General features: G+C 43.0%; 1 protein-coding gene across 1 annotated transcript in view; it reads left to right on the top strand.

Moving 5' to 3' along the window:
- Positions 1-2,721: 2,721 nt before the first annotated feature.
- The window catches only part of bach2a (BTB and CNC homology 1, basic leucine zipper transcription factor 2a), a 39,046-nt gene continuing 25,174 nt past the window's right edge, over positions 2,722-16,593 (top strand). Inside the window, exon 1 of the mRNA XM_054613543.1 lies at positions 2,722-2,848. The gene's annotated coding sequence lies outside the window, so the exon portion shown is untranslated. The remainder of the gene's footprint in view (positions 2,849-16,593) is intronic.

Here is a 16,593-nt window from a genome sequence, read left to right as displayed (position 1 = left end):
AGTGAGGTAAGCCTATATACCAAGGAAGACCTGTGCCTCATACTAAAGCCCAACAGGACTATTTTATCCACCCATATTTGCCTTCTCCCTATGCTTCTCAAAAATGATTGTTTTCTGAATAACTAAAAACGTTTAGCCTTGAGTGAAAGCAAAGATCAGTTTCACCAGTGACATTCTGTTTGATGAATTCCCCATCAGGCATTGCTTTGAAACAAATAGCGTATATGAGAGAAAAAAAAAATTAGTTTCCAGCAAAAGAATGATATGCTCTGTACAACGAGAGGATTCTGGTAATATGTCAGAATGTTGGCTGTTGCAATTTGGATAATGCGGACATGTGATTTTTAACAAAGAGGAAGAATGTATTGCGCACCCTGTTGTAACATATGAGCTTATCAACAGCCAGCCAAGGGTTGTTATGTATTATATAGTAATAGCCCTGTCGAATGAACTCATTTTATCTGAATGCAAACACAAATCATTTTTCTGTATCAACAACAAACCACCTCTGATGTGCATGTGTGCCTTTAGGAGGCTAGCAGCTAGCTCTTTTCCTTTGTCGTTCCAACCCTATCAGGCAACCCGTGGATCCGTCCCCCCCCCTGCTGAGCTGATCTTAGCTGCCAGAGGAGCTGTACGAATCAGTTCTGGCTATTTATAACAACTTGACATTGAGAATGTGGGCTGATCTGAATCCAGCCGCTCGGAATGAGGCCCAAGAGGTGCCTGTCTGTGGCAAACTGATAAAAATGTAGCTCTGCCAGCTCCCGCTGGATTACAGTCCTTATTAGAAACCATATCGTACCATACAGTCCTGTTCAGATTGAACTCGGCACGCTGCAAACCTGGCTTCAAATACATATGATGTGTGTGTTACTGTCAGATTTGAATGTGATGAAAGTGCCTTATGAGATTATGGAGGCCACTCATTTTGACCGATCAAATAGTTCAGAATTGGATTATCAATTAATTATTGAAATTTAGCAGGTAAGGATAAAAAAACTGCATTGTCAATAACATTTCCAGGGAAACAGTTTCTCCCGAATCAAGTTTGGTTTGGACGTATCACAAATATGTTTCTTCAAAGTCCATGAAGGTCGGTGAAGTGAGGGGGTCAGAGAGGACGGATGAGTGAAACTAACAGAACTGGTCATGTCTAGTGTGAAACCAAAAGTCTGTGTTGACTTATTGTATGTGTATAGCTTAAATAACTTAACAAAGGTTACTATTTTAAACCAAACCATGATGCTTTTACTAAACATACACAAGAAGTTCTGTTGCCTTAACATAACCAAGTATTTTTTTTACCTTTTTTTTTGTTTTTCACTTTCCAACTTTAACTGCATGTTTAAAACTGTGACCATTATCCGGGAGAAAATATGTCACCCCCGAAAGGTAATTGAGTATGCAGTTATTTGGGTGCCGCGCCATTGTTTGGCTTAAAATGTATGAAACCCCAATAGTCCTGAAAATGTCCCATGGACAGAAAGCCAATTTGACCGACAGCCTGTTATCCTGGAGAAAAACGCTTATAGTTTTGAAAATGTACACTCTTTATGCTAAATTAGTGCATTGGACCTTGACAGAGGTGATACTACTCCTGCCATGGGGGAGGCATGACAGCTTGTGAAGGTGTCGGTAACCTACTGCGTACTACGTGATGTGGACTTTGTGCTAGGGAGACGGCATTAGGGTGATGTCCGTTTAATGTTCGGTCCAAATGATTTGGACATTTTTTATTCTCACATACGGTGAATGTCTACGTTCAGGGTTGCAGTGCATGTGGGGAAGGGGTCTTTATTCTGAATCTTTCAGTAATTCAACTGCATCTTTGAGGGATATCAGAGATTCTGAGACATACGGGGCCACCTTGAAGTGGTTTCTATTCAGCAGGTTGTCCTTGAGGGTGTTTTCAATGGTCTTCAGATTATTCATTTCACCGCTTTAGATGAGAAAAACTTAGTTTTGGTTAATGGATTAGTCAGTAGTTAAGGCAACGTTTGATTTACAGTACCAGTCAAAAGTTTGGACACACCTTCTCCTTCAACTACTTTGAAGAATCTAAAATATAAAACATATTCTGGTTTGTTTACCACATAATTCCATATGTGTTCCTTCATAATTGATGTGACTTTGTTGGGTTAACAATACAACCATTGTATAATGTCTAGATCATCAGGGACGCTGCTAGATAGTCTCTGATACAGTACCAGTCAAAAGTTTGGACACACCTTCTCATTCAACTACTTTGAAGAATCTAAAATATAAAACATATTCTGGTTTGTTGAGCATTTGTTTGTTTACCACATAATTCCATATGTGTTCCTTCATAGTTTGGATGTCTTCAATATTGATCTACAATGTAGAAAAAAATAAAAATAAAAATAAAGAAAAACCATTGAATGAGAAGGTGTGTCCAAACTTTTGACTGGTACTTTATACACAAATATGTAGTTGGTTTTAAAGGAAAAATGGCAAACATTCTCAGGCTGTTATTTGTCAAAGGCAAGAAATGAATGTCTTCGCTTTGTGGACTTGTGACGTGACGTGTACGGCTGCATGGTAAATGAAGGGGGGGGGGCTTGGCCGTTGTTGTGAATGAGGGCCAGCATGACGTCAGGAAGGCAATGTCAACAATGCAGCTCCTAGAGGAGAAAAGGCGTTTCATCCTAACAACACACACACACACACACACACACACGCACAGACTGATGCCCACGGTCCGTTAGCAGCAGCGCGTCTGGCTGTCGCGGGGCTGCGGAATTAACACAGAAGGAAACAATGCGGACCCACGCGCGCTGCTGAGGAGCCGAACACAAGACGAGCAGGAACCCAAACAGAAAACCGGGTAAGTCGGTGCATGCACCGCACGGATACGGGTCCGCCGGTGGACCGGGCTGCTCTCCTCACGCTGCGGGGCGGTGCGTGCTCTGGTCGGTGCTGTGCATTAACGCATTAACGCGAGTCTCTCCGCCGGTGGCGCGGTGCTTTGTGTGTCTCCGCTGTGTGTGTGTGTGTGTGTGTGTGTGTGTGTGTGCGTAATGGTCGCACGCCGCTCTGGGAGGAGGACTGATGGTTACATTGTGTCACTGTGGCGGAGCACGCAGGAAGTTATCGAGGCTTCACGCGAGTCGATACATTTGTATCTCGATACATCCCGCACCGCCGGGGGACGGGGACCGGGGGACCGGGGGACGGGGACCGGGGGCCCGCACATGCTCTGCACGGGAGGCAGACGCCACAGAGCGGGGCTCGCTGCTGTCATGCCGCTGGGGGAGGAGAGGGAGAGGGGCTGCAGAGGGGACAAAGGACCCAGCCTCCCAGCCTCCTATTCCCGCCCTCAGCCGGTAGAAACAGCCGCCTCGGGGTAACGCCAGCACGGGCTGCATGTTGGCGCGTGCTCGCCTCCACGTTCCCCTACCACAATAACGCTCGTGTGAAAAAAAACAACCAAAAAACACGCTTAGGTGCTGCTGCCCGTCTCCTGAGATGGAAAACTGCGACCTTAAAGTCTAAAAATAGAAATGACCGAGGCTGTTCTTTTCACTCCAGCGGGATGAATGTGGTGTTGTTTAATTGGACGCCTTCATACAGCCTCTGTTGAGACGGTGTAGTGTGGCTGGAGTGAGTGGCTGCTTGTGTGGACTTCTTTAAGCCACTGTAAACATGCCTTTATTGTGAAGGGATTAGCTCTTTGTCGTCCTTCCTTCAAACCCCTTCCCCATCTCCCTCTCTCCTGATGGCACAACAACAGCAGCTTCAGAGTGCAGCACTGGTGATGGTGGTGTTGGGGGGGGGTTACACACAGTTCAGCTGAACAGTGACAGGGGTCAATGAAATATTTACCACCACCACTTAAAGATAGTTATCCTGAGCAAAGACCGATATGTCACTCCCGCTTTGGCTGGAGATATCGCCTCTATTGTTTGTTCAGTTATGCTCATAATACAAATGGATCTTAAATAAAGAGGCATTGAAGGGACACTCAAACGGAGATCAGGTTACTTCCTGCAAATGATGTCATGGCGGTCATCTCAGTGTGCAGATTCATGGCAGAGAAGTTAGGTGCTGAGGCCTTGGAAAAACAGCAACATTTACCTGGCTGGGACGGGTCAGACAAAGATGTTATTGAGCTGCATCATGGGAGGTGTAGGATAGAGCATACATGACTCAAACTGAGAACTACAGGTCAGAACCTTTTGTAAGACCTTCAACTTCATAGATAATTAACTGCCGGATTGCCCCTTTAGGAAAACCGCTGTAGGAATGGGTGCACCTGAACAGTACATCACTGTCATTCTTGATTCTGCCACTGGATGACACCAAAGAAAGAATAAGAAAAACAGAGGACCCATAATCTGCTCGAGTCCAGCAATAAGAGGACTCAGTGGTGTGATCTTATTGATTATGTGTGGCTTTAGTTGATTTAAATAAGGTGACTAAGTGTGTTTTTAGAGTGCAGGTATAGATGTGTTTGGTGTTGGCGGAGCATTAGGTGCCATTTATGTCATTGTGTGTGTGGGTTTGTCTGTGTGCTGTATGTTTGATGAATGGAAGGACAGTCGGAGGTTTGCGTCCGTGTTAGGAGTGTTGAATACACTTCCTGTAAGTCGCTTTGGATAAAAGCGTCTGCTAAATGACTGTAATGTAATGTAATGTAATGTGAAATGTGGTGTTTTTTCCCCCGCGGTCCTTGCGGAGGCGTTCAGTGCTGAAAATAACTGTTTCAATCCACCGCTCACATGTGACGCGTGAGGAGGTGACCAGCTTTGACTCATTCATGAAATGAATCCGGCCTGGCCCTGCTGGTGAGCCGAGACGTCTCAGTCCAGAGTATGATGCGTGATAGTTACACTTGTGTGATGGCAGACCATTGGTATTGTTTTACATGGCTGTAGCCAATCGTTTTATTGATGATGAATCAACAATTGTTCAGTTTAGATAGATGGCGTTCAGCATAGAGAGTAGAAAAAGTGACATTCATACTTTCCCACAGCTGAAGGGTCATGTCTTGAGATGTCTTTCTTTGTTTGACCAAAACCTGAATAAATTCAGTTTACTGAACAACAAGTCTTTTCATTTGAAAAGCAGCAACTATTTGGCATTTTGCTGGATGCTCTAAAAAAACTCAACTGATTGTTGAAATTGACCATTCATTTTCTGATTGACTAATTTATTATTTTGATAATTTTAGTATTAGCAAGTATGAGTATTCAATGAAAAACAAAACAAAAGTACCAGTAGCTTTTGAACCCATACTTCAGATGAAGAACCATGTTTCCTCTGTTTGATTTCCACGTCACTGGGATTCCTGTACTATTTTGCCGGTTAATTTCAATTTTAATAGTTAAAAACAATCTTTTCTTTTTTTATATTCTCTATGAATATTACCCATCACTAACCTGCCACACATTCAGCTTTAGTTTCCACATTTCCACAACAGATGGGAGTTTGGAGAGATGAGAAGGATTCAGGAGATGTTGCACTATGAAGCTGTATGGACGCATGGCTCCACAGCAGCAGTTGCCAGGTTGCCATTGCCTTTTGAGAAATTGGCATCCAGTTCTTGTCCTTTTGTCATATCCATATATATATACATATACAAACATGAACAAAAACCCTTTGGAGGCCAGGTATCCATTCTTTGAGCTGGAAGGAAAATTATACTGTAGTTTTGTGTTTTTTTAATTATTTATTGTATATCAAAATATAAGGTGACTAAAAATGGCAACCATATTTTTAATTTTGGCAACCAAAAGCTGATACCCGGCAACCATTTTTAAAAATGAGTTTTCAGTCTTGAGACACTGACCTTGTCACCGACTTTTATGTGCATTTTGAAGTATCGTATTAGAAAAGTTTAAAACGTTTTTACGCCTGTTTTGATGCTTTTTTAATTTTAAAGCATGTAATATATTTAATCAAATCAATGTTACATTAAATTTGATGCAGGTCAAATTTCACCATCCACTTATTTGTGCAAATGTTTGCATGCACCATGTGTGACATCTACGAATGCAGATTGTAAAGATCTGCTAGTTTTCATCTGTCCGCCCTGCTGTCAATTACATTACATTACATTACATTACAGTCATTTAGCAGACGCTTTTATCCAAAGCGACTTACAATCAGTCCATGTCCTCTTTAGAGTTCATCAAGGACTTGGAGATGAAAGGGGAGTCCAGTCAGAGATCTCCGCGGGTTGATCACAACCTGATTCTTATTTTCAGTCCCGTTCTTCCCTGTCTTGTCTCTAAAAGCACAGCGGTGGGTCAACCATGAGTGTGGAAGAAGGAACATTAAAAGAGGAATACGGAGCTTGCTCGGAGCGCTTTCACACCTTTGCACACCGGGCCGATTGCCGTTTAAAGCAGCCATTACAGTCTGATTGACACTGTGTTTTAATAATGTGCAAAAAAAAGCAGATTATCTGATTTTTGCACGTTTGAAAGTGTTCGTTACCAGGAGGCAACCTCTGTTTTTGAGATGTGATGCCAATGAAGAAATGTCTTAAATGTGCATTCTTTCCACTGACCACCAGGGGGGACTCTGGTAGTATAGAAGTCTATGAGAAAATGACTCTACTTCTCTCTTGATTTATTCCCTCAGTAAACATTGTAAACATGAGTTTATGGTCTCAATCTCTAGTTTCAAGTCTTCTTCAATACAGCATGATGTTCATTTAGTAAATGATGCTCCATTTAGAGTCAAACAGACCATAAAGCAGAGTATGCTTTAGGGCGGGGCTACTTGTGATTGACAGGTCTCTACCAGAGCTGTATATGGCGTCTCTACTTCACTCCTCCTCAGTCCAAATATGGTAAATTCCATTCATTGGTTGCAAAAAACAAGATGGCGACGGCCAAAATGCTGCATTTGAGGCTTCAAAACATCAGTCCACAACACAATGGGGGACTTCACAACGTCCTCTTCTTACATACAGTCTATAAACCAACCTTTAGAGTACGTCCACAACGTTAGGTAAACATAAGCTCAATAGAGAGACCTGTGTGGAAAGAGATTCAGATGAATAGACAAAGCAGTACAGAGTGAGAATGACGTCTTTTATTTCGTTGGCTGGTCATATGTTCACTAGCAAAGCTAAACCTTTGTTGTGAGTCAACACTTTCTGCTCCTCCCGTCTCTCCTGTCAAAAAACCTGAACCTCTTATAAAAAGGATAATCTTTAAAGTGACGTTTCTGCCTTTTTAAACTGGTTAAACACAGCTAGCACTCTTTGTACCCTGCGTCTATTTTCATCCTCACTACGTCATGTGAGGACATACTCCCTGAGGGGTGCGTGTGCGTGTGTGCGCCTACTCACATGTCTGTACTATGTGTCAGTGTTCGTTGTATGTCTTTACATGCACATCTGATGGTGTGCATTCACATCTGCTCAGTTAGGACCATTTAGCGGCGTTTTCAGGATGGTCATCACCTTGTATGTGGGCCTTCTGCTCTGCGAGGCACACACACGCGCACACACACACACACACGCACACACGCAAATACACGGAGACACACACCACAACTGGCAGATGAGCGAACACAGTGAACAGTGACGTGAGGTCAAGCGGAGTGCGGGACAGAGCTGATCGTAGTGAAGAGTCTGTCAGGAGAACTTACTGTACTCTCTGCAGAACCACGCTTACTCCACAAGTGAGTTATTCTAAATAAACGGGGCTTTGTGAAAAATATCATCTTGAAGCACACTTTCATTAAAGTATTTTTCTCAAATAAAAAAACAAATAAATAAACAAAAACAAAGTAGAGTCCTCTTCTCATCCCTCCCAAAACAGCCCTGTAGTCATCCGGCCTCGTTGAAATGAATGGGAATGGATTGAATTTCTGTGTAAACGCTACAATGTGTATTATTGTGTTATTGAAATGGGTACCTTTTTAATTTGAAATACCATACATTTGAAAATAGAAATATAAACATTGGGAAAAAAGGAATTTAAAGACAAGTATATCTAGGCTGAAAAAGGAAAATGAGCTTAATGTGAAATGCTTAGGAGTGTAACCGGCAACCTCCACAATGCCAAGGAAGGATTATAATAATCTATGAACTCATATCGTCATACATTTATTGCCTTTGTACGAGCCCTGTAAAGACACAAGTAAAGTATTAAATGTATTATAAAGAAACAGAGGTTGAATATCCTGCAAACTATTTGATTTGGCTGCTAAATATTTACTCAGATGTAGATTTTTAAGACCAGTTTCTAAAGCATCTCAAATTAATCCTTTGTATAATCCCTGGACTACAAATAATAATTGGGCTTTTATCTGTGATCTATTTATAACAGTCAAATCTGATCAGCTCTGATCTTCGCGACAAGTTACAGAAGTACAGAGTTCATTTTCTCCCGCCAACTTCACCACGCCTGTTCATAAACTTAGCTTTAGCCTCTGGAAGTCTTTTATTGTGAAAAACAATTGTGCAGTAAGTGTTGACCTGTACAGCAATCGAAATCAAGAATGAACAAATTGAATAATAAGTGACTGGAAACAGTGTTTGAAAAAGACAAGAGTGGAGCAGAGAAGTGCTGACAGAGTGGTGACATGTTGATGCTCTGTCAGAAGTAGTGTTCAAATGGACTTTATTCTGAATTCATCAAGACGGCCGCACACTTTGAGTCCTCTTTCATCAGCTAACAAGCTTAATGAGGACAGGTGTTGTCATGGACGCAAAGCGCAATAGAAGAGTCCGGCACAGGGGCTCTGAGGGACTGTGACCACAAGGGAGCACATATCTAAACAGGACGTGTGTGAGCTCAGCGTGAAAAATGAGGCATGCAGCCAACGCAGTACCAACGTCATCCTGCAAACACCTGTGTTTGATGCAACACAGAGAGCATCGACGTGTCTGCTTCGGTGTGATGAAGAGAACTTGTTGTCTTCCTGTGAGGTTCTTCTTCTTCTTCTTCTTCTTCTTCTTCTTCTTCTTCTTCTTCTTCTTCTTCTTCTTCTTCTTCTTCTTCTTCTTCTTCTTCTTCTTCTCTGCTGCTGTCTGTCAGAGAGACTTTAATACATAATTCACACTCCCAGCACTGTTGTATGTGTGCCTATGTGCAGGTGAGGGAAACTGATGGAAGGCAGCCTGTGTGTGCGTGTGTGTGTGTGTGTGTGTGTGTGTGTGTGTGTGATGAGTACAGACTGTCCCAGGAGGCGAAGCACAGCGTCTGATGGATCTCTCTTTCTTCTACCTCTGTATCTCTTCTTCCCCCTCCTCTCTGATTGTCCACGCCTCCCTCTCTTCCTCCTTCTTAAATTCTCTCTCTCTCTCTCTCTCTCTCGGCACGTCTATTTTTATCGCTCTTTGCTTCAGCGGCGCCGGGGGATGAGCATGGAGGTAGTGTGAACGTGATGGCGCTCGCTGTGTCGTCTTTGTGCGTCAATAAAGAAATGTTCTGCACGGCGATCACACAGTGTTATTTCAAAAACCTGCTCTTTGTTTCTGTATGAGAGCCAAGATGGCACCGCGCAGCAGAGAATGATGTGTTAAGATGATTTCAATTCAGTCATTTGTGCTTTGTTCCTCCGCTCTGGCATTGATAACCTCCACTACTTACTTGGACCACACCCGTCTTTGAACTACACACCCGTCAAGTTCCGTCCCTGCCTCTTGCACGGTTGTGATGCTGTCAGATGACAAAGACAGACAGATGGACAAAGTGCTGAAGACCTCCTCCATGGTAGTTCCCTCTGGAGTCATTTTATTAGCAGCATCGCTGTCAAATCAAACATGCTAATGTTTAGCAATTATGATATACCATATGCACCATCTCTGGCTGTATTCAAAACAGGCGGCAACCTCCTGTTCTGCCGAGTGGAGCCGATGAGGAAGTGTCTTAAAACTTGCATTCTCTCTACTGACCAGCAGGGGGCGACTCCTCTGGTTGCGGTGACGTCACCACGACTACGTTCACTTCTTATATACAGTCTTTTAATTAAATTCTGCAATCTCTGCAGAACGTCAAAACTATTAGGAAATGGACATATACATCGGACCAGTCTACCTCTCTCACACTGTCCCACAATGCAAAGCGCTGGATTGGTTGCAACAAAAGAGGCCAAAAGCTGTTTAATACAATTTGTTAAAGCTATCTCATCACCAAATTCACTCCTGTACATTTTTGGGGCGAGAAATCAAATGCGCAGATTTCAAATATTGGCAGTTTTCCGAAAATGAATTGTGAAATGCAAATCTGATCAACAAACTGGTGTGATGCCGCTATAGCACCTGCTGGTGCCACTATAGCTAGCCAGCCGTCCAGTCACCGTCACAAGACGACTGTGAGCTGTTTGCAACTCTGTCATGAGCCTTTTTTAGGTTGTGTTTGTTAACATATCCCAACAAATGTCTGTTCTAAAAGGAACAGGAAGCTGTGGTCGTCTGCCTTTTAAGGGCCTGCCCACGTAGCTCCATGCCAGCTGGCCAGTCGCGCTCATGGACCAGTGGAGAGGGAGAGTGCAGCCTTTACATTACTGTTGCAGAAAACTAATGAGATTCCAAAGTGTTGGACAAAGTATTTGATATTTTGACCTGATTGTGTTTATAAAAAGTAGGATCACCAAAGTCAATAGAGCTGATCCTTGTGAAGCGATCCATCCAATAGTTGTTGAGATGTTTCAGTCTGGACTAAAGAGGTGGACCGCCCAAAACACACAACTAAATGATTTTTGCTTTTTGTTCCATTTATCATACGGCAAATAGAAAGTGAATATGCTTTCAAAGCTGCACTTTCATCCAGAGCCATGTCTATTTGGGACCACTTGTCACATTTTAAGTGATTAATGTTCCATTTCTAGAACAACCATTAGAGGAGAGTCTGAACAGCTAACCAGGATTTGGTGCAGCAGAAATATGTTTTATATTTCAATATATTTTGATATACTGTAGTTTAGCCTCGATCAACGGCAGAATTCCTCTTTACTGCTGAAAAATGGGTCCTGCAGTACAGTTTTAAGTGTATCAAGCTGGACATGAAGAGCAATTTAGTCGCTTTCACACAAACAACTGGTACGTTTGGCTCTTAGTCAGTGTCTTTATTAGTCAGTCAACCAATGTGTGGAACATATTCCTTTGGGTTTGACATTGACATCGGCCCACACGCTGAAATAATACAAACAGCTGCCTTTTTTTATACTATTGGGCATTCAATATTTCATGGATCCATCTGTTCACACCTTGCAACAATGAAAGTGTCACCTGCAGCAAATCTGTCACGGCAGAAAACCATTTTTCTAATCCCGGTGCGAGAGATTACGTTTCCTGACAAGAAGGCGCTTCATCGAGCGCCAATCTTTACGCCGTTTATTTGGGCGTCCTCGAACACGTGTGAGCAGCCTTGTTCTGAGGGACACACTGAGAACTGTTAATGAGGAGACAATCCCTGTCTGTGAGAACAATGCATGTGTCCTCCCGGTGCGGAGGATGATGCTGTAATGAGATGATGATATGAATGACAGTATTTAACGAAGTGCAATTTACCAAAATGTCCAACACAAATTACCAACAACAAATCTCTCCGCTCTCACTGCCCAGGGCTTTGTTGGCATTTCATGGTTTATCCGGTGCATAACCTTGCCACAGATCTGGCAACCCATCTGGCACGGCTGGCGGTGATTGGTGCAGACAAGGGGGGCAGATGGTGAGATGACGGTCCGCTGTTTTGGGCACTGCTTAAATCCACAGAGGCCACGTAGGGGCTGCTAAGCTAAAGCTAAATCTGTTGTGTGGCTTAAATAATGTCTCATGAGAGGGGTCTGAGCGACGCGGCTGATGACAAATAAAATAAAAGACAATTTAACAAATCTTTATCTCAGCCGTAATCTCTGCTGCTGTCTTTGTCCTCTGTTAGAGACACGTCAGAGCTACATGAGACCTCTCAGATCGAGCTGAGCCCATGGGCTCCTCGCTTCTGTCGCTCCGTGACATTTAACCCGGGATGGCCCCAAGGCTCATGGGAAGTGGTGTTCATTGACGGCAGCTTAAAAACATAAACATTGAGAGCCGTTTGGAGACAATAGATGCTCTGATTATCCAATGTAGAAGCTTTAAACTATCACACTCACTTAAAACATAGATAAATCAAAAGGAGAGGGGCAACAATAGAGAAAGAAAGACTAGATTGCTGAATGTTAATGTTGCCAAACGTGTTACTGAATGTGGATTTTTTAAACATCAGTTACATCACATGTTAAATGTCCCTCTTTTCCTTCAGGGACTTTTTTTGGCCCCTTCATTTTTGTCCCCAACCCACATTTTTCATTCTCCTTTCTTTGGAAGGATTTGCAGACTCCAACTCCAAACTTGACCTGAACTTAACCTTCAGTGAGCTAAAGCACCCGTTTGGTGGACAGATTATTTTTGTCTGATTACTCAGCAGTCTGAATATGTGATGTAATCCTTCGTTATCAGATGAACAAATAGCAGCTCCTCAGCTTAGAAAAAGGAATCCTCCGAGCGGAGCAACAGGAAGGAAGGAAGCTGGTCGGAGGGTCGGCTCCGGTGAGTTTCAGTCTTGGAACGCATTCAGAACCCGCCAAGTGAACCCACTGAAACCGGGGGGAGGCAGGGGGGAGGGGAGGTAAGCAGTCCTAAATCCCCCAGAATTACCTCACCTTCATTACTGCTGCTCTGTAGATGTGAACGGCGGAGGCTGTGAAGACCATGATTTGAGTACACGTTAACTTTTAAACGCATACTCAAAGGCTCGGAAAGCAAACAAGCGGCGCACCTACTGGTTAGCCTCGAGTGAGTCCTGGCCCGTTTGGTGGGCTGATGTAACAGCGCCGATGAAGCTGTAAACGGCCCCGCTTCATGTTGCGGAGGTTCCACCTGTCGAGACAGATTAACACACTCTCACATTCGTCCTCCACGTCGGCTGCTGAGGGAAGACATGGCTCCGGCTTTGATGTGATGCAATTAAGGGTTGGTGTGCTGCGAAGGATTACGGCGGCGGAGGTGATAAACAAGCGCTCTGTCCTGCTTTGCAGCCACGTGGGCCGCTTTCAGGTAGCGTTTAATACACAGCACCGCAGCAGAACAATGCAGAGGGCCGTGTTGGTGTGGGTGTGTTGTTACTGGGTACCAGTGAGGAGAGGAAATATGTCATGGAGCCAGTTTGATGGATTTTTGCACACCAAGGCATCAAGTAGCTGCTTATATTCCTTTGTGGCAGCATTATTTCTACCACTCTGGATTTGCAAAGTAGTTGATTATGATATATATATATATTTATATACATTTATTTTTACAATTTATACTTGAAATGATGAAGGAACCTATAAATGACAAGATAGTAAAAAAAAAAATGTTTCATTTTTGCCTCTTTACTTAAGATTCCATTGAACTTATTCTTTTCAAAATGTACCAAAACCCTGATAATGAGGAAGATCTTGGATAGATAATAATGAGAAAAAATATGAAACCAAATTGAAATCATACCCTCTAAATCTGGTTTGAATTTAAACCAAACACCATAACTAAGCTTCTATAATAAAATGTAAAACAAAATAATAAAATGAATCAAATTTAATTAATTAACTAATTTGCCAATCCAGAGTGGTAAAACAATGCAGCCACAAACAAATATAAACAGCCACTTTACATATATAAATATAGTTCAACAAGTGAAGTGATCACAGGGCCCGTAGAGCGGTTAACCAGCGTTTCCTTAAACCACACCTCTGGTTCTGAAGAGTGAAGCCATTGTTGAAGTGTCTTAAAGCTGCATTCTCTCTCATGTCCACCAGGGGGCGACTCCTCTGGTTGTATAGAAGTCTATGAGAAAATGACTCTACTTCTCTCTTGATTTATTCCCTCAGTAAACATTGTAAACATGAGTTTATGGTCTCAATCTATAGTTTCAAGTCTTCTTCAATACAGCATGATGTTCATTTAGTAAATGATGCTCCATTTAGAGTCAAACAGACCATAAAGCAGGGTATGCTTTAGGGCGGGGCTACATTGTAATTGATAGGTCTCTACCAGAGCCATATACGGTGTCTCTATGCCAATATAGAGGCTTCAAAACGGCAGTCCACAAACCAACGGCTGACGTCACTGAGGCTATGTCCACTTCTTACATACCATTTATGGTCCAGCCTCATTCAAATGAACGGAGGAAGAAAATAACTTCGGCTATTAGTGCATTTTACTTTAAGGACCTGATGATTTGAATAAAAAAATATTCAATTGTTCTTACTGGCAAGTTGATGCACTTCAAAAATAAGTTTGAGTTGCAGAAGTCTCTTTCCCAATTGACGTCTATGGGAAAACATATTTTGAGTCCCATGGCATCACATGACCTGGACATTGTAATTCTGCAGTTTTTCCACTGTGTACAGTTTGCCCGACGGGCATGAGCACAGATTCTGTGCCGCCTTCAGTGGTCTCAGATAAAAACATTTGCACGAGACTTGCAAATGATGGCAAAGGACTTGTGTGTCGTCCACACTCGCCCTTAGGCTCCTTCCTGTATCCTTCAGTGTTATGGGAGCCTCCCTCAGGCCCTTTGCTCTGATAACGTGAGTCCAAAAAAACCCGTATCAGATATGTCATCCGTTTTTCAGCTGTAGTTAAAGTAAAAAAATTCAGTTTCATGATTCATTTATTCATTATTATGAATAATTATGTATTTGATTGATGCTTTGTTTTAATACAGTGGGGGGCCCTTTCACATCTTACCCCTTTGTTTTTTTAACATGTTAATGATCAGCAGCAGGAGTGTTAATAGCAACAAGTTACGTAGTCCTTCCTGTTTGATACTGGCTGCTCGCTGTTCAGGGTCTTTGGGGCTTCTGCTAATGAGCTTCATCGTGTCCAATTAACACTCAGTGAACTGCTTAGACTGAGACACACACACACACACACACACACACACACACACACACACACACACACACACACACACACACACACACACACACACACACACACACACACACACACACACGTCTCTGCCTCGTCACAAAGGGTTGGATGGCAACAACAATTAGCAGAAGGCTTTTGAAATCTTTATTTAATTAATGTAGAAGGGGGGGTGCAGATAGATCATTTACTTCTCACAGATTTGTTCTTGCTAATGGTGTAATGACTTCTGTCCATCCAGTTCTTACGCCAGGTTACTACTTTTAAGTGATTTCAGCGTGCTTGCTGTGGTTGCAACCAGAATCGAGAAACCACCACAGAGATGTGTTTTTTTTTTTTTTTTCCCCATGTTGCTTTAGGCCACATTTAGACCCTGTCTACACATACACAGATATTTTCCACTACGTTTTGGCCTATCATCCACACGCAGACTGTTGTACTGAATGGCAATATATAGCACAGGTGAACCTAATAAAGTGGCCATGAGTATCAGCCAATCATTTCTTCCACTAAAGTAAAACATTTTAACAATCAATAACATTTTATTATTGTCTGGAAGCAGGACTTTGTGCCCCCCCTTCTTTATGTGTGTGTGTCTGTAAACCCCCGAATCACACTACATTTCATAGACCCGCCCAGTCTCTGTGAGAAGTGGCGTATTGTCTTGTGTGCACAAGTTCTAAATAAAAATGCAGCTTCATGATCCTGTTTTGGTTTTTTATCAGAAAGTATCATCAAAGTTACTACTCAGACAGCTGCCAGGTGTTAGTTTAAGAAAACATTTTGTCTTAAATGTTGTGTTTGGATGAAAGAGCCTGGTTCCTAATTGCTATAAGACCCTAGGCCGTATGATAAACCCCGTAGTAAACACTGAGGGTTTATATCTGCGTCTTTGCTCCGTGTGGTTTGGCTGCCTTCCCGCTGCAGTGAATGTAAATTTCCACAATTTCCCCCCCCCCCCACCCCGAAAACCAACGAGCACGATCCGGTTCAGGCTTCCCCATAGCGCCCTGAGGCTAAGTGATGTCAGCCACAACCTCCTAGCTGAAAGGAGCGAGTGGAGGTGTAAGGAGACACAGAAGCCCACGGATGAGCTCCTCCTCCTCCTCCTCCTCCTCCTCCTCCTCCTCCTCCTCCTCCTCCTCCTGTCTCTGAACCGGTGAAATCATATCCACTGGACCAGGACTGACTCCTCAATGTTTTTGTGGGGGGGGAGGGGTTAATAAGGGCAGTCACAGTGTTCAGGAGGAGATGTGTGACAACATGCTGCAGAGGATCATGGGAAACAGGTTCCCAGGGCAGCCCTGAGCCTATGGATGAGATCAACATCTGAGTCACTGAAGCTCCTTCTCATGTTCAGCATCATATCCCAGGGGTATAATGCTGCAACGCAAAAAAACCCCATTTGAAACACAAAAAGAATTCACTGCATTTCATAAAAGGTGATGCTAATCTAGTCGTTTTTTTTCCCTCTACGGGAACTTTGTGGGCGTCATGAAGCCCACATGTGTACTTTCATATTTCACGCCTACGCCGCGTGAAGGAGACGAAATAATCCTTCTGCTCAACATCCCTGGCTTCATGACTCGTTTGGCAGAGAAGCACTTCTCTTCCTCTCTAAAACTATTCATTTATCGCACAGTTCTGATGTGATACGTTTGGCCTGGCAGCACAGACATGTAACGGAAGTCCTCGTTCGATTGGACGTGATC

Source organism: Anoplopoma fimbria, chromosome 15, assembly GCF_027596085.1.
Source record: "Anoplopoma fimbria isolate UVic2021 breed Golden Eagle Sablefish chromosome 15, Afim_UVic_2022, whole genome shotgun sequence".
NCBI classification, from domain to species: domain Eukaryota; kingdom Metazoa; phylum Chordata; class Actinopteri; order Perciformes; family Anoplopomatidae; genus Anoplopoma; species Anoplopoma fimbria.
This window is presented reverse-complemented; position numbering and strand designations above follow the sequence as displayed.